Here is a 22,331-nt window from a genome sequence, read left to right on the forward strand (position 1 = left end):
AGTTCTGTCACTGGAAGAGAAGTAAAATTTAATCTATTTTTTATTAGAGTTGAAAATGTTTCTCTTTTTTATTTCTTTGAACAGCGACCTCGTACCAAGCTCGCGCCGTATGAGCTGAAGTGCCCCCTAATCATCAAGTCTAATTCCGTTTCATTATCCTTAAAACGAGGGTATGGGACTAACCGTAAAATTTTACACTCGAAAAAGACGAAAATAATATAAATTATTACACAGACAACTCACGTTATGTACTTTTTACCCTATTGTACATGAACTGATAAATGGCATGGTTAACTTGTGTATGTCAGAAGATTTAGAAATATCCAGCAATACATTTCCTTTCTTCTGCTAAAAAAACTGTTTGTAAATTTAACTAGTGGTGGTTCTCAATGTCTTCAGATTTTAAATCACCTCTCAGGGAACATTAATCAGAGAATCTAAACAAGTCACGCGTATAAACGATGTTTTTCGGTGTTCGGAGCGCTGTTATTACCTTCCTTTGTTGCCGTGTCTTCTGGTAGGCACAACTGTAGCGGAAAGCTACTATTTACCATACATATATCACTCCTCTGAATAGGGAAAAATGAGGTTGGAGGAACATGTATTTTAATATCTCGCATCTGAACTCACAGCTACTAGCTTTATATTCCCATACAACATTCACCCTGAGTAAGGCACCGCGAAAAGAGTAATAGAAGATTTTTTTTATTTTTAAAGTAAATATTGAATTCTATATTAGTTTTAAATCAAGAATTTACTATGAGGTACTTCATTAATTCTTTTTATTGATTCAATAATCTATGTATTTTTTTTCTTTTTTTATTTTGTAAAGGCATTTTTTATTCTTGCTTGCTCTTTCCCTTAAATTAGTGCTATTTAAGAAGTGTGTTTTTACTCACAAACTGAGCTATCCATTCGGACGTATTCATTATGCAGTGTGTATTATACTGTCTACAGCACATTAGCGTACAATATAGAAAAGGAAGTTAAATTGAAAAATAATCATAATATGGATATTTAAACACAATTTTGAAAATGGTGGCCGTTCATTTCGATACAGGCTTCAGTTCTTTTGTGCATATTATCGCACTACGAACTATTGTACCTAATTTCAATTACCAGTTTCGTCCTTCGTACTAGTAACTAATGTTTAAATAATTCTGTACCTACTCTCAGAATACCTTACTTACTGTAAATTCAATCTTCACTTCTGCCCGATCCGAAAAGATAAAATTACTCAGACATGCTATCTGCTGTCCGTCCAAGTGGTTTTGTCGCAGGGTCGTAGAAAGGGGGGAAATCACGTGACAGTTAATTACTTAAAGAGGCTCTTTTATTTAAGTTATTTTAAACAGTAGTATAATATTACGTAGACGTACAATTCCAAATAGAAATTAATGTTTCAATAAAAGATCCCAGCCACTAGCCTTTACAGAGGAGCCAGTGGAAGCGGGTGGGGGAAACCGGGATGCAACGTAGGCAAACGGACGACAGTACCTGTGCGAAAATATGATTTAATATTGAAAGCTCTTTCTTCACTGGAAAACGCGAATATACTCGTATTTCCGGAACCTACTATACTCACTAACTCAGTCCTGTTTATTATGACCGTAAGACGACTTTGACTCCACACGCGGCCTTGGTTCTGTGTGGAGGGTGGTTGGAAGTTTACTAGTAGAAAAGGTGGGAGCGAAGTATATTAAAAATTTCAGGTACATTAAAAATTGAAATAAAAATAAAATGATGTCCCTGTATATCTAGCTAGTTCTTTTGCTACTAATGTTACTCCTCATGTTCTATAAAGACTAGAGATATTTCAAGTAACAAATCTCATAACAATAACAGAAGTTTAAGTAATAACAATAACAGTAATAGCAGTAGAAGTAATAATAGTAATAGAAGTAGAAGTAATAACAGTAATAGTAACAGAAGTAGAAGTAATAACAGTAACAATAATAGAAGTAGAAGTAATAATAGTGATATTAATATAAATAGAAGTAATAACAGCAATAATAATAGAAGTAGAAGCAATAATAGTAATATAAGTAGGAGTAGTAATAGTAATAGAATTATAAGTAATAACAGTAATAGTAATACAAGTAGAAATAATAACAGTGATAGTACCAGTAATAGAAGTATAAGTGTTAACAGTAATAAAAGTAACAATAATAGATATGTCAGTAATAGGATTCCAGGACATTTTGTACCCGAAAACTCATACCATCGACATTTCGTCACACTAACAGTTGGTGCCAGTGTAATTTGGTCATATGTCCAACACATACCAGTGGACTTCCGGTCATATGCTCAATAAGTGCCAGTGGGCTTTTGGTCATATGCTCAATAGTATCAGTGAGCTTTTGGTCATATGCTCAATAGTACCAGTGAGCTTTTGGTCAATGCTCAATACGTACCAGACTATTCGAGTAAAAATATTGGCTATACACTGTTGATTTATTTCAATATTTATTTGCAGTAATGTTTTGTCTTGGAATCAAAGATTACAAGAATTAACTTAAAAAATTTCCGGCACAATTTTGGCCAAGAGTCCTTAAATCTTGGGGGATACTATCCTCATCATGATATTCTTGATAGCGGAACACAACGCGCTCAACCTGCTTATCAACATCGTTACACTTCTTCTTCTTCTTCTTCTTCTTCTTCTTCTTCTTCACTTTGTAATTTCTACACATCCGGTTGAATTTCGGTGCCTTCTCTTTGTAAGTGCTCAAAAAGACAATATAGAAATATATGAAATTTTCCAACTAGCTTATTAATCCTAATATGTCATGTTTCGCATGTGAAGTTACTTAGAAAACGTAAAAATATCTCAATGACATTTTTATTCAATGTGACGAAATGTCCCAGTGACATTTTTCTTTTGTGTGACGAAATGTTCCAGTGACATTTTTCTTGTGTGATGAAATGTCCCAGTAACATTTTCATTTTGAGTGACGAAATGTCCCAGTGACATTTTTCTTGTGTGACCAAATGTTCCAGTGACATTTTTATTTTGTGTGACGAAATGTCAGAGTGACATTTTTCTTTTGTGTGACGAAATGTCCCAATGTTCCAATACATGGGTGCAACAGTAACAAATATAAATGATACTCGGGAGGAAATTAAACATCGAATAAATATGGGAAATGCTTGTTATTATTCGGTTGAGAAGCTTTTGTCATCCAGTCTTTTCTCAAAAAATCTGAAAGTTAGAATTTATAAAATAGTTATATTACCGGTTGTTCTTTATGGTTGTGAAAATTAGACCCTCACTTTGAGAGAGGAACATAGGTTAAGGTTAGTTGAGAATAAGGTGCTTAGGAAAATATTTGGGGCTAAGAGGGATGAAGTTACAGGAGAATGGAGAAAGTTATACAACACAGAACTGCAAGCATTGCATTCTTTAAGTGACATAGTTAGGAACATTAAATCCAGACGTTTGAGATGGGCAGGACATGTAGCACGTATGGGCGAATCCAGAAATGCATATAGAGTGTTAGTTAGGAGGTCGGAGGGAAAAAGACCTTTGGGGAGGCCAAGACGTAGATGAGAAGATAATATTAAAATGGATTTGAGGGAGGCGGGATATGACGATAGAGACTGGATTAGTCTTGCTCAGGATAGGGCATATGTGAGGGCGGCAATGAACCTCCTCGCTCCTTAGAAGCCAGTAAGTAAGTGACAAAATGTCCCAGTGGCATTTTTCTTGTGTGACGAAATGTCCCAGTAACATTTTTCTTTTGAGTGACAAGTCTCAGGTGCGAGTTTTCGGGGACGAAAAGTTCCGATTCGCAGTAGTAGTAGTAGTGGTAGTAGTAATGGGGATGGTGATGATTGATATGGGTCAAAAGAATTTGTGGAAGCACCCTGTAGCACCGTAAAGATATTCCCCTACTGTAAAGCAGTTGCTTGGTTGGCTTCGTAAATGTATTCCATCACGACGCATTGTCGGTCGGACTGTCGACATGAAAGTTGAACATCTGTTGGCAGGTCAACAACGTCACAACTTACCGCTTCATAGGCGCGATGTAACATTTGGTTCCCTGTTGAATTCACACTGCCACCTGCGCGCCATCTTGCTTCAAGTGACAAGCTAGGTTCAAAATTTAATACCTATTGGACTATAAAGTGATCGAAATTGTTACGGATTTTTGGTTTTTCCAAGTTTGTATCTTTAACAGTAGGTAGCCTTTACTTTCTGAGCCTGTTAGATATTCTCAAGCGCAGCTTCAGTCGATGTAATGACCGTTTTTTTTCCGCACTGAAAAGTTTAGTTCAAACCACACACGCTCTTAGTAAAACATATACAGGGACATCATTTTATTTTTACTAACATTTCTAATATTAACCTGGCTATACCCTTGGCTTAAAGGTTGTGAACCGGAAACACCCCTTTCACTGGAGTTCAATGATACTGGCGTAAGATACAAACAAATCACTTTACTAGGTATAGGAGGGATGAAAATTAGTTCATCCATTTACGTAAAGTAGGAAATATCGCAATTTTGAGTTTGATAATTTTCATTAAGTTTTTCTTTAATCAAAATACAGTAAAATATTAACAATAAGTGTTTTTACTCTCGAACTGAGCTGTCCGTTCGGACGTATTCATTATGCAGCGCATATTATACTGTCTACAGCACATTAGCGTACAATATAGAGAATGAAGTTAAATTGAAAAATAATCATAATATGGATATTTAAACACATATTTGAAAATGATGGCCGCTCATTTCTATACAGGTTTCAATTCTTTTTTGCATATTATCGCACTATATACAGTACTATTGTACCTAATTCCAATTACCAGTTTCCTCTTTCGTACTACTACCTCATGTTGAAATAATTCTGTACCTACTCTATAAAAGAGTACCTTACGTACAGTATATTCAATCTTCACTTCCGTCCGATCCGAAAAGATAAAATTATTCAGACATGCTGTTTATTGTCCGTTCAAGTGGTTTTGTCGAGAGTCGTAGAAAGGAGGGAAATCACGTGACAGTTAATTACTTAACGAGGCCTTTTTATTTAAGTTATTTTAAACAGTTGTATAATGTTACGTAGACGTCCAATTCCTAACAGAAATTAATGTTTTTAGTAAAGAGCTAAGGCAGCCCTGCCACAAAGGGACGGGCAGAAGTGGATGGAGGAAACCTGGATGTGACATAGGCAAACGGATGACAGTACCTGTGCGAGAATGATTCAATATTGAAAGCGAACATATTTCTGGAACGTACTATACTCACTAACTCAGTACTGTTTGTGTTTACTAAGTCCGTAAGGCGACTTTGACTGTATACGCTTGGTTCTGTGTGGAGATCGGTTGCAAGTTCACTAGTAGAGGGGGTGGGAGTGAAGTACATTCAAAAATTAAGGTACAATAAAAATTGAAATAAAAATAAAATGATGTCTCTGTACAAATAAATGTTTGGGCTGAATTTTTTCTAGAATGCTCATTTCGCCTAAAATTGCCTCACCTTCTCACAACTCACTAAAACAGCCTGTGTAACAACGGAAAACAAACCCATCATAATATCGTCCAGGCCTGATCAACTTCCCACGGAGGAAGTAATCATAAGAATGACGCCTCGAGTAAAATAACGTCAAAATACGAGCTTCTTCCTGAAAATTAGATATGATTTGCTCTGTATACAGCTCTTTTTAGTGGTGAACATTGCTTTGAGTGCAGAAAAGTACCTCTGAATATTATGCAATTTGTCCAGAATTTGATTTCTGTCTCTTTATTATGTAAAAACCGTAGGATTTTTGTATCTTCATCTCGCTGTATGCGAACAGTTTTATGATAGAACGTTAAATACAATATGCGAGAGATGATCACGACGTTGTTACACATCCAGTTGATGAGACCCACATACTTCGAGGATCGCCTAATACAGTCTTGCGATGGGGACTAATAATTGCGAGCGAGAGCTATTTTATGCCCGCTACGCGCGCGCGGAGCTCTTTTACCTGTAAACATTGCTAAAGGATGTACAGATCTTAGAACACAGCGCATCATGACGGAACGGAAGCGCTTAAAGCTTTCAAGGAAGAGTGGAAGATACAATATTTATGCTTCGGACATGGTGATGAAGTCCAGTGTTTGTTGTGTAAAAAAAATATTATTTGCAAAAAAAAAGCAACATAAAACGGCATTATGAGACGCAACATTAAAAAAATATAGGCATTATTCAGGAGAAGAGAGAAATAAATTCATTTCGGGATTGACATCGAAGGTAAATTAATTTACATTTGGGTCAGTAGATGGTATCTAGATTTCTTTTATTTCTTTATTTTAAATGTATTGTTGATGTTTTGTTTGTTGCTTGTTCCTGGATATTTACTTTTATTAGACTACGTGTTTCTTGAATTTAGAAATAATATTTTATCTTTGATTGCACTTTATCTTATACTATTACTAAACTCAAAATGCTAATTCACTTTTAGTCCAATAACTATTTTCAGGATTTTTAGCAAATATGAACTAAACATTTTGAAAACTGTATTACAAGGAGCTTTTTTAGTAACGTCAATATAAAATATACTTAAAAATATGATTTCAAAACTATTAGACCTAATTGCACCAAACTTTGTACAGATAATATTATTACAGATGTTTATATAGTTTAAATTTCACAAATTTTTGCCGAAATTGTGGAAGTTTTAAAAGTCATTCATATCCCCTTAAATTATTGACCCCAAAAATTACGATGGCTCTCAATATCTTAATTTAATCAATTTGTTTTTTTTTTTTTTTTTTTCGTCTTATGTGCATCTCACAAATCACTCTAAGAAAACTCATTACATAATCACGACTGGACAGTAAGGACTACATTTTCACAATCATACAATCAATATACTCTATTTCAATCAATATAGCCATTATTATTTTTTCAACAAATACTCAAAAGTACTTAGAGATCACACGTCGAGCAGGTAGACCCTATTAGTTTCTTCTAACCAATGAAGTAAAGTATTTACATAATAAATAATTGCTTTTAACAAGAAAATGGTTTACATACAATTAACTTTTCCTATTTCTCTTTTTGGTCCTAAAAAACCCTTCCCTTTGCGATTTGTTTATATATATATATATATATATATATATATATATATATATATATATATATATATATATATATATATATAAAATAACTGAGTAATTAGCCCTATTACATAGCCAGAAATTTAGTAACTCAAGTTATTGTAATAATTGCTGCCTTTATTCGCTGCATGTGCATGTACATCCTTGTTGTCTACGTTACAGTGGATGCGCTATGCGCTCGTGATCAAGGTCGAGCTCTTCTACCAAGATTGGGAGCTAATATTGCATCATCCCTGGTCTAATATCTGGTGGCCGTTAGGTAACATCAGTTAATACAGTTTGTCGTGGTCTAAAAATTCACCCGTATTTTTATTTTCATTTCATTTCACTCGAAGTATGTGAGTCTCTAATACTGCACCGAGCACTCGAACATGATCCATATAAACGAACAGTATTTTTTATAGACCTACAAATTTGAGTTGAGCTTAACTATTCTCGACTATCACATTTTCGTCTCCAAGGAGGAGGTATGCGTATTGTCATACAGTTGCGTAAGACGTCTTTCCGATAGAAAGGACATAGGCATATTAATATATTTCTAAACACTTCAGTCAGTACAAGTTACGATAAGAAGGAAGGATAATATGTGAAATGTTTCCAAACTAGGGAAGGAAAAACTTTATCCCCAAAATGTACAAGCAAATAAAAAACAATAATAAATATTGACACCGAATTGTTTGAGTAATTTTTAATAGGCTATTTTACGACGCTGTATAAACATCTCAGTATATTTGTCGTCTGAATGAAATGAAGGTGATAATGCTGGTGAAATGAGTCCCGGGTCCAGCACCGATAGTTACCCAGCATTTGCTCATATTGGGTTGAGGGAAAACCTCGGAAAAACACTAAACCATGTAACTTGCCCCGACCGGGAATCGAACCCGGGCCACCTGGTTTCGAGGCGAGACCATTACTCCACAGGTGTGGACGTTTATGTAAATATCTGCAAGCAATATATCTACTTCCCCAAGATAATTCAGTAGTCCCTGAAACAGGTGGCCTAGCTCACAGTTGTCAGCTTTCTCGCCCACATTTTGTGGCAAAGATTAGATACTTGCTCTCAACGTTCCCATTACTTATCTCACACGCCAAAAACGGTGAATGTGGCTGTAACATATTTTTTATAATACCCGTTTACACAAATAATTCCAAGTTACACTATGTACATTTTTATTACTCGGTTTAATCTCCCCTTCAATATTTATCCTACATTTCCTTTCATATTGTCTATTTGTTCACTAATCCTAATATCTCTCATATTATATGCTACTTCCAACCCCTCCTTTTTTAACTAATGTTCACTAAAATCTTAATTTAATTTCCTCCTATATATTATATTTTATTATTTACCCTACTTTTTTCATCGACTTTTCTCCTGTCTTTCTCTAATATTCATTTATGTTCCAGTGTTCAAATATTAGTACTACTTCCTTGCTGTTACTTATTCAATTCTCTTAACACTTTTTCACTATTATTATCCACTCTTCCTATTTGTGCTCACATTCAATTTCTCACTACTCCACTTACACCAAATCCTTACCTTCGAAATTAATTTACTCTCTGAGTTCATTCACTTTATGAGTCGGTCTTTAAATTAGTACCAAAAGGTACACTTTATAAGGTTTTTAAGTAAAACCTTTCAAACATTTGAACAGAGACGGCAGTAAACTTGCATTTCCCTCTTAACCCTATGCGTGACGTAGCTGGACTGGTTAAGAAGTTAGAGTGTGCGGAAAACCACAGAGGAGCAAAAGCTAAAACCAAACATAGCCGTAGTGAACATCAGTTTGTACTTGCTGTTAGATCTCGTAACCAGCATAAATTAATTCTCCACGTACGACCGGGACACTACCATATCAACCTTCCTACTACTCTTAACTCCCTTTTCCCCTCTCTTTTCGCTCCTATTCGCTGCAGTGCATGAAATTAATCCGCTTTTCATAATTTTCAACAGAAATTTAATACTGGTCTTAATTTAGGTTTAGTTTAATGTCTCAACGACTTTACCAATAACCCATTATACTCACACCCTCCTATCTCTCTGCATTCCCATACCCCTTTTGGGTTTGGCAAACCTCTCGTACTCGAAAACTGGTACAAAGCGTCGCTGATATATCTACCCTAATATTAATCGTCATATAAAGGCCTATTGTCTCTTCAGTTAACGTAGGGGGTTGGGGGTAGGGCTCTGTAGGCGCTACAACTGGCTATGATCAACGTTTTGATATTGACAATAATGGGCTAGTCCATTACCTCAATACTGTTCGCCACTAAATGGGAATGACACAATGGAATTGTGATTACTGATTACAGTGTTGTGGTTACCCAGAGAAATGGAAAAATGCGCCCATGTCACAGATAACGATCGAGCCATATAGAGCTATGCACACACATAGATATTATAGTGCGTAGAGGGCTGTAGGAATTATTGCAACTCTGTTGTATGTAATATAAAACGATATGCTTCGCTTCAGTGCTGAAATTCGAGCGTTCAAATTTTTTTGTGGGAATGCGTGAAGGGTTGGGGAAATGTATGAATGTATTCTCTTCCCCAACACTCTGTTGGAATTGTTCTTCATCTGAGCTTTGTAACTCTAATATGTAATATTTTTATATTTCTGTTTCAATTGCTGCCTATCATGCCTCCATCAAATGGGTTGCAACATTTCGTCCCTTCCACCATTTTTATTTTTATCATTCACTGTATGTATTTCCTGCGAATGTAAATGCTCAAAATTTTGCCTCTATAGAGATATCCCTTTTAAAGTCATTCATTTATTTACGTTCGCCATTTTTGTCGTAAAGGAAACAACAATGCAATGTCGATAAGACAGATTTGTGGGCCGTACATTTCTGTGTGTCCTGCAGAATTGAATTTCTTTTCAAAAGGAACCAATAATGTGACGCATTGTCTTTAATTTCACTTCCAACGAGTATGAATTAGAAACAATTTCATTCATTGGAAATTACCAAACAGAACACGAGAGTAAACTTCATAAATATTACTTTCATTTTGTTGTATACCGATAAGCTGCTATTATGAATTAAACAATTTTGTTGGGCCACCTGTGCTTATCTTCTTATTGCTGAATGTGTGTAAGATCTATTTTTAGTGATAATTGCATATTTTGGGGTAACTTTAGTTTATAAACATTGTTGGTTGAACCATATATTGGCGTTGGTTTTCAATATTTTAGTTTTAGTGTTGGTGTACACGTTTACGAGTTTTGCTTGGTTACCGTTTATCACTTTCATTTTGTTGTATACCGATAAGCTGCTATTATGAATTAAACAATTTTGTTCATGTAAAAGTAATGTAATATTTTACACCCTAACAAACACACACACACAGATACAAAAGAAAAGCTTATGAAAACAAAGAAAACAAAACATGTTTCAGAACACAATCATTAATTCATTATAGATTACACTTTTCAAATACAGTAAAACAATTATGAGACAACACAAAAGTAATCAGTGATATGAAAAGATAAATTGATCATTCCATGAATTTAATGAGGGTAATTCTTTCGCTTACCTCTGATTGAGGTTCTGGCTGATATGTACAGTAGTGGCAAAAAAAAAAAAAACCGGACCGACCTTTGTAGCTGATTTCAGAGCCTTGTTCACAGTGACTCCACGATAGACTGGTGACTAAGACTTTCGTGGTTCGAATCCTGCCTGGGAAGGAAACTTTTTTTTTGTTCCTTATTCAAATTTATTCCCAATACTTTTCGATTGCAGCGATATTTTACTACTTAATTAACTTATTATACTCAGAACATGAATTTTACCAGCTTATTTTCTAATGGCTTTCGAAATGGGCTACGTCAGCAGTCGAAACTACAATTTCAATAGATTACTCGCTATCTTGTGAATGCGGGCGTGGCATGCGCAGTGGCTCATTTCGGGGAATTTGATTATTCCATCGGTCCGGTTTTTTTGCTACTACTGTACATCTATTATCAGGCAGTACATCTCACTCGACGATATATGTCAGAGGAAAAACAATTGTTTGTAGGGGAGACTGTTGTACCTTTAGCATAGTGTACCTTTGAACATTTTTTATTTTTTTATTTTTTGCTACTACTAGAGGATTTAAACTGAAGTAGATTGTAGGGAAAGCCGCTAAGTAGCTCTGGTCGTAGTTTTGGTTTGATTTATTGCAAAGTGTGAGTTCTGTGAACGAAAGAATCTTTTTTAGTACCAACAGTAAATATTTCGTTCATTGGTATATGTTATCTAACATAAAACCAGATTGTATTTGTTACCATCCATTAAGTACAATGTGTTCCGTATTATCTGGTGAGTAATAACATATTTTAATTTCCATGATTTATTCGAATCTATAGTTTTGGTAGCCACATTTGTTTAAATGTGCACCCACTTGTACCTTTGAACACAGAACATCTTGTACCACGGAACATGTTCCAAGGTACATAATTCTATTGGTATTTGCTTTTATTTTATTTTAAGATCATGCCACGAACTAAATCTGGAATTAAGAGATCCCCCAATTGATCCGGATGCCTTCAAGAGAGCTGTTGAAGCAGTTATGGCTCCTCCAGGAAATAAAATCTCAATCAGAGCAGCCTTCTCTGGTTTATGATTGCAAATACATTTTAAATATAATCGTCAGTTCTTACAACTATATTCCCACCTATATTACATGTGTTCCAACTTACAAGAGGGTATATTCTAAGGTACATGAACCTGTTGTATCTTTGAACATATTACATTTTATTTTTTCCATCCTTAATAGATGTGTAGAACAGCACAATATATAGACGAAGTTGTAAAGGAATCTTCAATAATTATTTAAAGTATTTTTGATTTAAAAAATATCATTTCCAAAATTAAAAAAAAAAATAAATCAAATGTGAAAAGTGTTTAAAGGTATAACAGTCTCCCCTATGTATATGAAGTCTGATTAGTGCAATATGTATCTAGTCGGCGATGTACGCAATGGAGGAGGAAAGAACTGGTCACCCTACCCCATTATCTCCTGGCCTAATTTCCTCATAAGTGGTGTCACGTTGGTATGACCCAGCATTCTCCAGTCTTTCCTATTTTCTGCCTTCCTCTTTATCTCCTCATATGATCCATATATCTTAATGCCGTCTATCATCTGATACCTTCTTCTGCTTCGAACTCATAAAACAAGTAGGCAGTGTTCAAAGCACAACAGGTGGAAGCATAAAATGTTTTGTATACAATATTATAACAGTATAGGAATTATACGAAACATTTAGGAAGAAATAATGATTAAATAAAAATGTTATTAAGATTTCGATTTTTTTTTGCACATAGGGAAAGATAACTTTAAGTAAAAGATAAATTGTCGAACGGGAACTCCGAGTTGCAACATTTCCTATATACAGAGTGTTTCCGAGCTGGTGTTACAAACTTTCAGGGATAATGGGCAAGGCCACATGTATCAATTTGAGATAAGGAACCCTGGTCCGGAAATAACTGAGTCGAAAATCTCAAAGTAGAGGGTATGTTCAGAAATAAAGTCAAAACATTGATCTTAATGTCAACTTTCAAAACCGCAATATTCTATAGGAAAAAAATATCATACTTAAAACTATAACATGATATATGATGAACAAAAATAACCATTAACTTTGAAATATTTTACGGAACTATGACAGCATAATAAATCAAATATATCTTCACGCATTTTTGTCAGGTACTCTGTGACTCAGTTTACCTATACCCTTATGATCCTAGAGACTCAGTTCACCTATTTAGGAGTAAGCAAACAACTACTCAGGACTCAGATTACCTAGCCTCTCAGGTTTTACATATGGGAGTGAAAACTGGATACGAAAGCGGTAGCCTATACAAAGTACTGAAAGCGTGGAAGTTAGAATTATAATAGTACATTATGCAACGAGCCCATAATGGTAGTAATTAAGACGCGAGTATGTTTATGAAACGACTGCAAGCGAGTTTCATAATTTTCATACGAGCGTCTTAATTACCATTATAGACAAGTTTCATACGACTTTTTATGCTCGACCACACTTCTAACTTGAAATTATTCATAAGTATTCATGTTATTCTTATCTGACTGGAGAGCGGAACTGATCTTGTGCAATATCTCGTAAATTGTGAGATGTGCGCAGACGCGAAAGTATTGATTTTTTCCTAGAAACGAATGTCATTGACCTTGCTATAATCTAGAGAGTACAATAAAGATTAATCTTGATATAACCTTGAAATTTAATTTAGACATTGAAAAACGAGATGACAAATTGACTTTATTTGAATAGTATTTACAATTAACGCTAATTATTATAGTAACAGAACATAACCTTCTGCGACAGTATTGGATTTCCAGCCTTCGTGACGTTTCGCTAGTTGTCTTTCGATTGTATATCCGAGAATAATCGATACTTGCGCTTTCATATTGCTACAAAGGTGTTTTCTGATTGGTGGAACACCTGAACTTTAATGAATAGGTGTACTGTAATGAGGTCCATTAAAGGGCTGCTACCAGGTGTATAATTATCAATTACTACATTTCGGCATGGTCGAGCATAAAGAGATTAGCATGATACACCCTCAGGGATCAGGTCAGGAACACTGCAATAATAGACCAGTTATATAGTATATCATTTGTATGATAAAATAGAAGAATATAGAAGAAACTAGTATAATCATGTACGTAGAATACAAGAAAATAGATAGCCACCACAGATAATGAAGTATACACAGAAAGAATATGAACAACCAATAAATAAGTGGCGAGAAACTCTTCCTATACAGAGTGGAAGTGAAATGATCCTGCAATTTTCGGAGCGAATAGCTTATGTTTTATATAACAAAAATGTATAATACCATATTGCTGAAAAGTTCATAGTTTTCTCAGAAAACAAAAGTTTTTTTTTTTTTTTTCAAATGTTTAACACCCTCTTATTTGGTAACTATTGCGAGTAGGCTCGTGATTTTTGTCCATATCAATAAAAAATCTAATAAAATATAATTTACCCTCTCTGGTGTATAGCGTCGTCGGTTTTCGTGTAAATTTAACTTAAAACCCACTAATTTGAAGCCACTGAACGATGCGAGCAGATTACAACGTCGTAGTCGGAGAGGAAGGTGAGATGTGGTTCACTCAGGGAGACGTGCCTGAGGTCGACCTGGTTGGCAAGTTGGTATAGCGCTGGCCTTCTATGTCCAATGTTACGGGTTCGATCCTGGGCCAGGTCGATGGCATTTACGTGTGCTTAAATGCGACAGGCTCATGTCAGTAGATTTACTGGCATGTACAAGAATTCCTGCGGGACAAAATTCCGGCACATCCGGCGACGCTGATATAACCTCTGCAGTTGCGAGCGTCGTTAAATAAAACATAACATTTACCGTGCCTGAGTTGATCTCTTACATCTGTACTACGAAAGGAAATTGTGTTAGCGGCGATGTTGCCGGACTGCTGAAATTTCCAACTTAATATTCTAATTAACGTTGCAATTAATCACAAAACATGATATAGGTTTTCTATTCATTCAATTGTACCCTAATCGTCCCTTCCAATATGCAGGACTATTTCACTTTCACCCTGTATAAGACGGGACAGATTAATAGGCTTAAGTATTATTACTACAAGAAGAAGGAGAAAAGAAGAAAAAGATTACCAATCAACAGAAATTGTCTTCAACTCTACTTTCCTTCACATTAAATCAATCCAAATGGAATACAGATGCAATATTCAGTAGTCTGAGGACGCGATTATTAAAAAAAAATACTTCTCAAATACCACGATGCAGGATTTTATTTTAAAGAAGAAACACATTTGTACCCAGCACACGATTCTAGAGTGCTCTCGTCTCGATCTCTTCTTCAGTAACAAAGATTCTGTATTCAAGAGTTTACCCTCAACTCGAGTACTTTCTGAATTCCAATTAACAATCATCTCAAGTACACTACAATTCGTTCGAACAGCCTGTCTATCTGCTTTTCCGAGAATTCATGCTTCAAAACTTGAAACAAGTGGAGAATATTAGAATTCATTTCGGAACAGTGTTTCGTAACTATCCCCTCTCCAAGTCAGGAGAAAATACTTTTTTTCTCACATTTAAGAGACGTTTGGAAAGAGTAGAAGATAACCAAGTTAGATTGACGGTTTCTAGTATGAGCTTAGGTTTTTATATTCTTAAAATTGCTGGTTCATCATCTAATTCGGTTTAAGGTGAAGTAATTGTTCGGTTGTAGGGTAAAGTTGCCTAATTCCGTGATACTCCTAATTCCATGATACGGTTCTTTTACTGAATATCACGGGGTTGGGTATCTTGCTAGGAAGTTCACCGATGTCTCAAAAGTAGGCGAAAGATGCGCTCTATCGAGAAAGATGTCTGGCGCTATGGTCGAACGGCAAAGCTTTGACTGACATTCAATCTCAAAAAAGTATCCCGGAATTAGGGGTATCACGAAAATAGGCAACTGTACCCTAATAATTAAAAAAACGACCTCGATTGTGGAAGATAAACACAATAAATCGAAGAAGGAATAGAAGAGGCAATAATGAAAGATGGAAAAGATGGAAATAGTATAACGATGGAAGAGAAGTCAAATACAAGCGATAAGGGAATGAAAGGGGAAAAAAACATGAATGGTGACTACAGAATCAGAATGAAGATTGAAAAGAAAAATAAGGAAGAATGAAGCATAGAAATATAACAGATATAGCCTATGCAGAAATTAACGAAGGAGAAATTAAGAATAAATGAGGACAAAGGAAAGCCTACAATGTTAGGACCCTGAACTTGCTGTTATTCGCCCCGACCCTATGAGCTAGTTTCCTGTAGATGTCGTTAGTGTCGAAAATCTTAGTTCGTCAGAGAGTATACAGAGTGCACCACACGGGTGGATCGGGAAAGAAGGAAAGGGATTGCAGTTAGTTGCGTCCTAATTGAGCCAGTCGCCCACTAGAGGGCGGTTAGTTGCGTCCCTTCTACCTGCACAGAAACTTTTGTCATTAATAGAAATAAACACTATAGGAATAACACTAGACCCGACTATCAGGTTTGAAAGAGATATACAACAGCCAAAACTTACTGTTAATGAAAAAAAAAAAATGTTTGAGCCTTGCATTCTTTATTTTAGCAAGCAGTATAACATCATGACTAATCGTTGGTCAGTACACGGACTTCGTGAAGTTCGTGGTACTATCTCTAAATACACCTATAACCTGTTAAAATCAATGGGATTTGCATTTTACATCATTGGGAAAATCCTTAGAGAAATTCTGAAACATTCAATTCAACTTTTGCACTTCTATCTCTATTTCAAGTAATATAATTTCACCTTCACTTTAATATTATTTTCAAATTTATTGTATGTATTTTCATTGCTTCATTGTAAACTTCTATATATTATGTATTTATTTTCTGTATCCTTATGGTCACCCTTTTTTAAGGGACGACGGGTTTATTTAATAAATCCTATATCTAATCCGTTTGGGTATGGATAATATTAATTTATTATTATAAAGCTGTTATGATAGTAGGAAACATTTCTTGCCTGTTATATTATGATTAAAAGATGGGAGTTTCCATACATGACAATCAACAATGCATACTCTGAAAGGACAAATGAAAATCGTAGATGATTAAAATGGCTTCTACAAATCAACAGCGGGCACCATGTGTTTTTTTTTTGTATGCTAAATTTGAGAGAGTTAAAAGAGTTCAAAGAGAATTACGACTGTGAGTATGGTGTGCGCAGTGTACCTAAATACGATTCCATAATGTTTTGTTGTCGAAAATATGTAGAAACAGATTCCGTGTTAAAAAACATGCAGAAGGTCGCAGGCAAAATAGAGTATGAGAAGCAGCTATCTCTTGGCTTGGTCCCCAAACTCTCCAGATCTAACCCCTTCTGACTTCTTCGTGTAGAGTTTTGTTAAATACATTGTCTATTCATAGAAACCCAGGAACATTGATGATCTCAGAGTAAAAATTACTCAAGCTTTTCAACAAATCACCCCTCTTATATTACAACGGATATGGGCTGAATTGCATCACCTTTATGAGTTGGAAGGGTGCGCAATGGGTGTCATGTTGAGCTCTGAGGAATCTCCTATCTTTCAGTGTTGTATGCACAAAGTTTCAACAAATAAAGTTCAGTAGTAAATATTTTACGGTATTTTTTATTTTATCCATACCCAAATGGATCACCCTGTATTTTTTGTCCTTCACTCGCATGAAAAGATTCCAGGAAAAAAGGAATATTTTCTGTGGGGAACATTGATGATCTGAGAGTAAAAATTACTCAAGCTTTTCAACAAATCACCCTCTTATGTTACAACGGACATAGCCTGATTTGCATCACCGTTATAAGTTATGTAGGGTGCGCAATGGCGGTCATGTTGAGCTCTGAGGAATCTCCTATCTTTCAGTGTTGTATGCACAAAGTTTCAACAAATAAAGTTCACTCTGTATTTTTTTGTCCTTCACTCGCATGAAAAGATTCCAGGAAAATAGGAATATTTTCTGTGGGGATTTTGAACGTAATATGTAAACCAACATATTTCACTGGAAGATATTATGCCTCCCACTCGGGATCATTTCCAAATAAGTTGAGATTTGAAAGCGTCCACCGCAATAGCAATTGCATGCATGAATACGTTACGGTTGGTCATATTCTGTGGGTAACCTCTGTTATTTGGTCGCAGGAAACAGTTGGTGTTCAGTTTGCGTATAGGTTTGTAATTATGTTTAGGACGAAACTGTTCAGTTTCTCTAAACAACAGAGCTATGCACACACCTCAAATCCTCACGGTCGCAGTGACATCAGAGCTTCCAACAATAACGAGCAATTAGTGAAGTGGTCACTCCCCGCACGCGGGCGTTACAACACGAATCGCACAAACACGTGTTACTGTTGATTCCACCCATTCCATGGCCGCAGTGCCAGGTCGCGTGTGTTTACAACCCTCTCTCGCAAATTAATTGTCAGTGCTGGATGAGTGAGATGCTGTGCACACAAACGGTTTGTCAAACAACGGAATCCCCCTCCCACGCACAGGATAGATGCGTGTCAGTGGAGCACCTATAACTGTTACAAAACGTTTCATTTCCGCTTCTCAGGGAATGCGAACCATCTTGTCCCATCGCGAATTATGTCTGGCTCACGTGAAATTGTGGTCTCTCCTCATTATACACACGTGAATCACAAGATGGAATTCGTGGCTCGCTATCCTGAATACGTGTCAGAGATTTGAGAGTCACAAATGACGCCAATTTCTATATCTGCCAGCATATGCTCATCTCAGTAACTTCATAGACCAGAAGCATTTGCGAGTTTAAAAGTTTGCGAAGCTAAGGAATGAGATACTTATAGGATTAATATTACTTTCTAATCCAACACCTTCTAGTAAACTATCGGTAACTCGTTGATATGCTGTTATTTAATACTCGTATACAAAGTATTAACTAATACTTCAGTTTTCAATTTTATTAATTAATTAATTAATTAATTTATTTATTTATTTAGTTCCTTATTTATTTATTTATTTTAGTTACTTATTGAAAACCATGCTCTAAACTGCTAAATATCGGTTACATCATTAACTTTAAAAATGTTATTTTAAGGAACACCGCCACTCTTTTATTGCATTGTCTATAAATTAAAAACTCTGCATAACTTAAAACAAATATCAAATAAAATCAATTGTACAAAATGTACCCAAAATCATCTTATTCCTCTATTTCATACCAGAAGCAATCTAGAGATTGTTGCGGTATATTTTTATACTGTGCATAATTGAGAACCGTTTTTGCAATACTTGCTAACTGAAAAAAAAAAAAAAACTAAATTTTACAGGAGACACAAAAAAGTGAATGGACACAAGTAGGTTATAGATGCAACCATCACACTTTTGACACACTACAATGAAGAGAAATAATTAAATTTTCGGAATATGTAAGGTAAGACTTTCCTGTGTTAAATTTCAACGTACCTCGTTTACATGTTTCGACCTATTTATGGGTCATCTTCAGAACTGGTCATTGTTGGTCTTGGCGCCACTTGTTCTATTTCCTGTGAGGGTGTGTTCCTGTGGTATAGTGTAGAGTCAAAGAATGTATGTGTTTTGAAGTTGAGTTGTGTGTTGAGAATTTCATTGGGGTGTATTTTTATGTGTCTGTATATTTCATATTGTTCTAGTGTGTTTAGTTTCTGGCTTTTTGGTTGGATGTGTAGTATTTCCATGTCTGTGTTGATGTCTCTGTGGGTATGGTTAGCATTTGTGATGTGTTCTGCATACGTGGAGGTGTTTTGTAATTTTGTTATGGCTGTGATGTGTTCTTTGTAACGTGTTTGAAACGATCTGCCTGCCTGTCCTATGTAGGAGTTGTTGCAGGTGTTATATTTGAGTTTGTATACGCCTGTGTGATTGTATTCTGGTATGAAATAGAGGAATGAGATGACCCATAAATAGGTCGAAACATGTAAACGCGGTACGTTGAAATTTAACACAGGAAAGTCTTACCATACATATTCCGAAGTGATACAGTGTTAAAAGTTGTGTAATCAAGTTGTATAATTAAATTTTACTAAGATAACTTTAACATCGTGTAGAGGTCTGCTTTATGTTAACGAATCCACCAAAATCTCAATTTTGCAAATTTTGCAGTTAGCAAGTTTTGCAAAAACGGTCCTCAATTGGATACTTAACGGTAGAACGGTGCTAAGTACTAAAATTAAAATAGAATGTGATATTTCAATAGAATGTTGCAATTTGCCACGGAACATTACATATCAACAGGGCTAGGTCCACTAAAGATTGTACAGTGTTATCAAGACCACCAAAGAATGACAGTGGTGTTAAGTTACTAGGACTCTCTCTCGTAAAAAAGATGTAATGTGCCATTCGTTTTGATTTTCCTCCTTTATTTATTTGTCGTGTTAATAGTGAAGTTAAGGCTAAAGAAATTAATTATATATAGTGGTGTTTTCTACAAACAGAGACGTCAGCGTAGGTAAATCTTATATAGGCTACAACATAATACGTAGGTAATGTAGGGCTATGAATTACATAGAAACATAATGTATTACCACAGTCTAGTATAGACAGTCACGAAGTTTAATACGTAGTAAATATGCATTCATAGATAGTTGCTAACCACTAGGGTCGCCACTATCGCCTCAGTACAAAAATGCGGAATAGTACCGGCACAGTCTATTGTTCCTAGTGCCCTCACAACTCAAGCTTCGTGACTGTATATACTAGACTGTGGTATTACCTTTAGATGACACAGCTGGTTTGTTTTAAACTTTCAATTCCTGGTGTTAAAATCCAGAAAATGGGGGAAATATCATTAAATTAGCACTTTTTTCTTTATTGTAAGTGGCATGAAAATGCAGAATAAAATGCAGTGGACTGACACTGTTATTTTCTAAGTTATATGACCAAAATTATTCAACACTCTCATCATTTTTGTTGGGTCTCTTTACTGTCATACCAGTATAACAACGTTAACTTAGAACGTATGATAATCATAACGAAAGTCAGTACTAAGTTGTGATGGTGATTTGCTTCCAGTCTGCAAAACCACTTTAATGGAAGTATTTGCAGAAATTAACATATCTGTGGATATAAATGGATCATAGTACCTACGAAATGTTTATGGTACTTAACACATTTCATAAATTGTGAAGTTTGTTTGTCTCTCAGTGTGTTAATTTTAGTAGTATCATCAAACTAATGATAAAGATTGGTGAATTATATTTTTTTAAAACCGAATAGAGGTACGTCAGTGGGAAGAAGTAATGGACAGAAAAGTTATAACTTAAGAGGTTGGTGCATGAGTGACAATATAAGAAATAAAGTGAAAATAGTAAGCATGAGAGACAAAACTTAGGAAAGTAATAAAGTGAAAATGATGATGACAGAAAAAACGCTAAGGCAAGAGAATAGTAGTGAAAAAGGATAAGATACAAGTAACAACTATGACGTGATAATAAGTAAGTAGTGATACAAATATAATGAAGAAAATGGGAATGGAAATATAATGAAAGTGTAGAAACTACTTCGTATGAAAATATACGGAATAAGTGATCAGTGAACTTTAGTGATTCAAGTGAATAAATAAGTTGACGACTATGGAAGAGTTCAACTAATGTAAACAATGTTGGGAACAAATTATAAGAGATTGAGAGAAGTGACTGTTTAGTTAAATGAGATTAGTAAGAGTAAGATAGATAACTGGGAAAGGGAGGGGTAAGTAGAAAAAGAAGGGAGAGAAACAGAGGTGAGAGATGTGATAGAAAAGTGATCAGGGTCATTTATATGTAATAGCCGATGTTTAAAAAAAGTGTAAGCAGAATATGTATCCAAGGGAGTGATGACACTGTACACTGAAGGGCCATCACGACCGATGTAAGCTGGTGGAATAAAATATCATATCATATCATATCATATCATATCATATCATATCATATCATATCATATCATATCATATCATATCATATCATATCATATCATATCATATCATATCATATCACATATATCATATATATCATATCCTATCATATCGTACCATATCATATCATATCATATCATATCATATCATATCATATCATATCATATCATATCATATCATATCATACATTACTATTTTATTTTCACAAAAATCGAATAAATTGTATAACTGAAAATCATATAAATAACACCAGAAGAAATGTCCCAACTCTTTTGGCAGAACCTAAATGCCACACTACAGATGGATTAAGTCACAGCAGGAATTATGGACGAAGATTATACAATTCAGTATTGAAAAATAATCCAACTTAAGTAATTTACACATTCATTAGTTTAAAAATAAAGTGAAAAGTTTGTATGATATTTGTTTAATTTCAATATTATTTTAAGTGTTACTAGCATTATATGTTAATAATATTTATTGTATTTATCTAATGCATGTAACCTATAAGATAAAATATTGTAATAAATATAAAAAGATCATTTTCTTAATAACAGTGTGTGTTTCCACATAAATAATTTCTTAGTAACGCCACAGACACACTTGATTGTACTTGTCACTATCTCTGTCACTAGAGAGTTCATGAAATTTATATTTTCCCCGCCATTCATAAAATATTTTCATATGATACCTCTTTCACCAAAGGGGAGACCTATAACTGAAACTTGATTAATACGTATATTTCAGTATCATTATTCTATTTATACTGGTAATAATGAACAGTTTGACTCATA

At 35.0% G+C, this 22,331-nt stretch overlaps 1 protein-coding gene across 2 annotated transcripts in view; it reads left to right on the plus strand.

The window, feature by feature from the left end:
* The window catches only part of LOC138710843 (uncharacterized), an 858,539-nt gene that overhangs the window by 823,913 nt on the left and 12,295 nt on the right, over nt 1-22,331 (plus strand). The gene's annotated exons all lie outside the window — the stretch shown is intronic.

This window comes from Periplaneta americana, chromosome 12, assembly GCF_040183065.1.
Source record: "Periplaneta americana isolate PAMFEO1 chromosome 12, P.americana_PAMFEO1_priV1, whole genome shotgun sequence".
NCBI lineage: Eukaryota > Metazoa > Arthropoda > Insecta > Blattodea > Blattidae > Periplaneta > Periplaneta americana.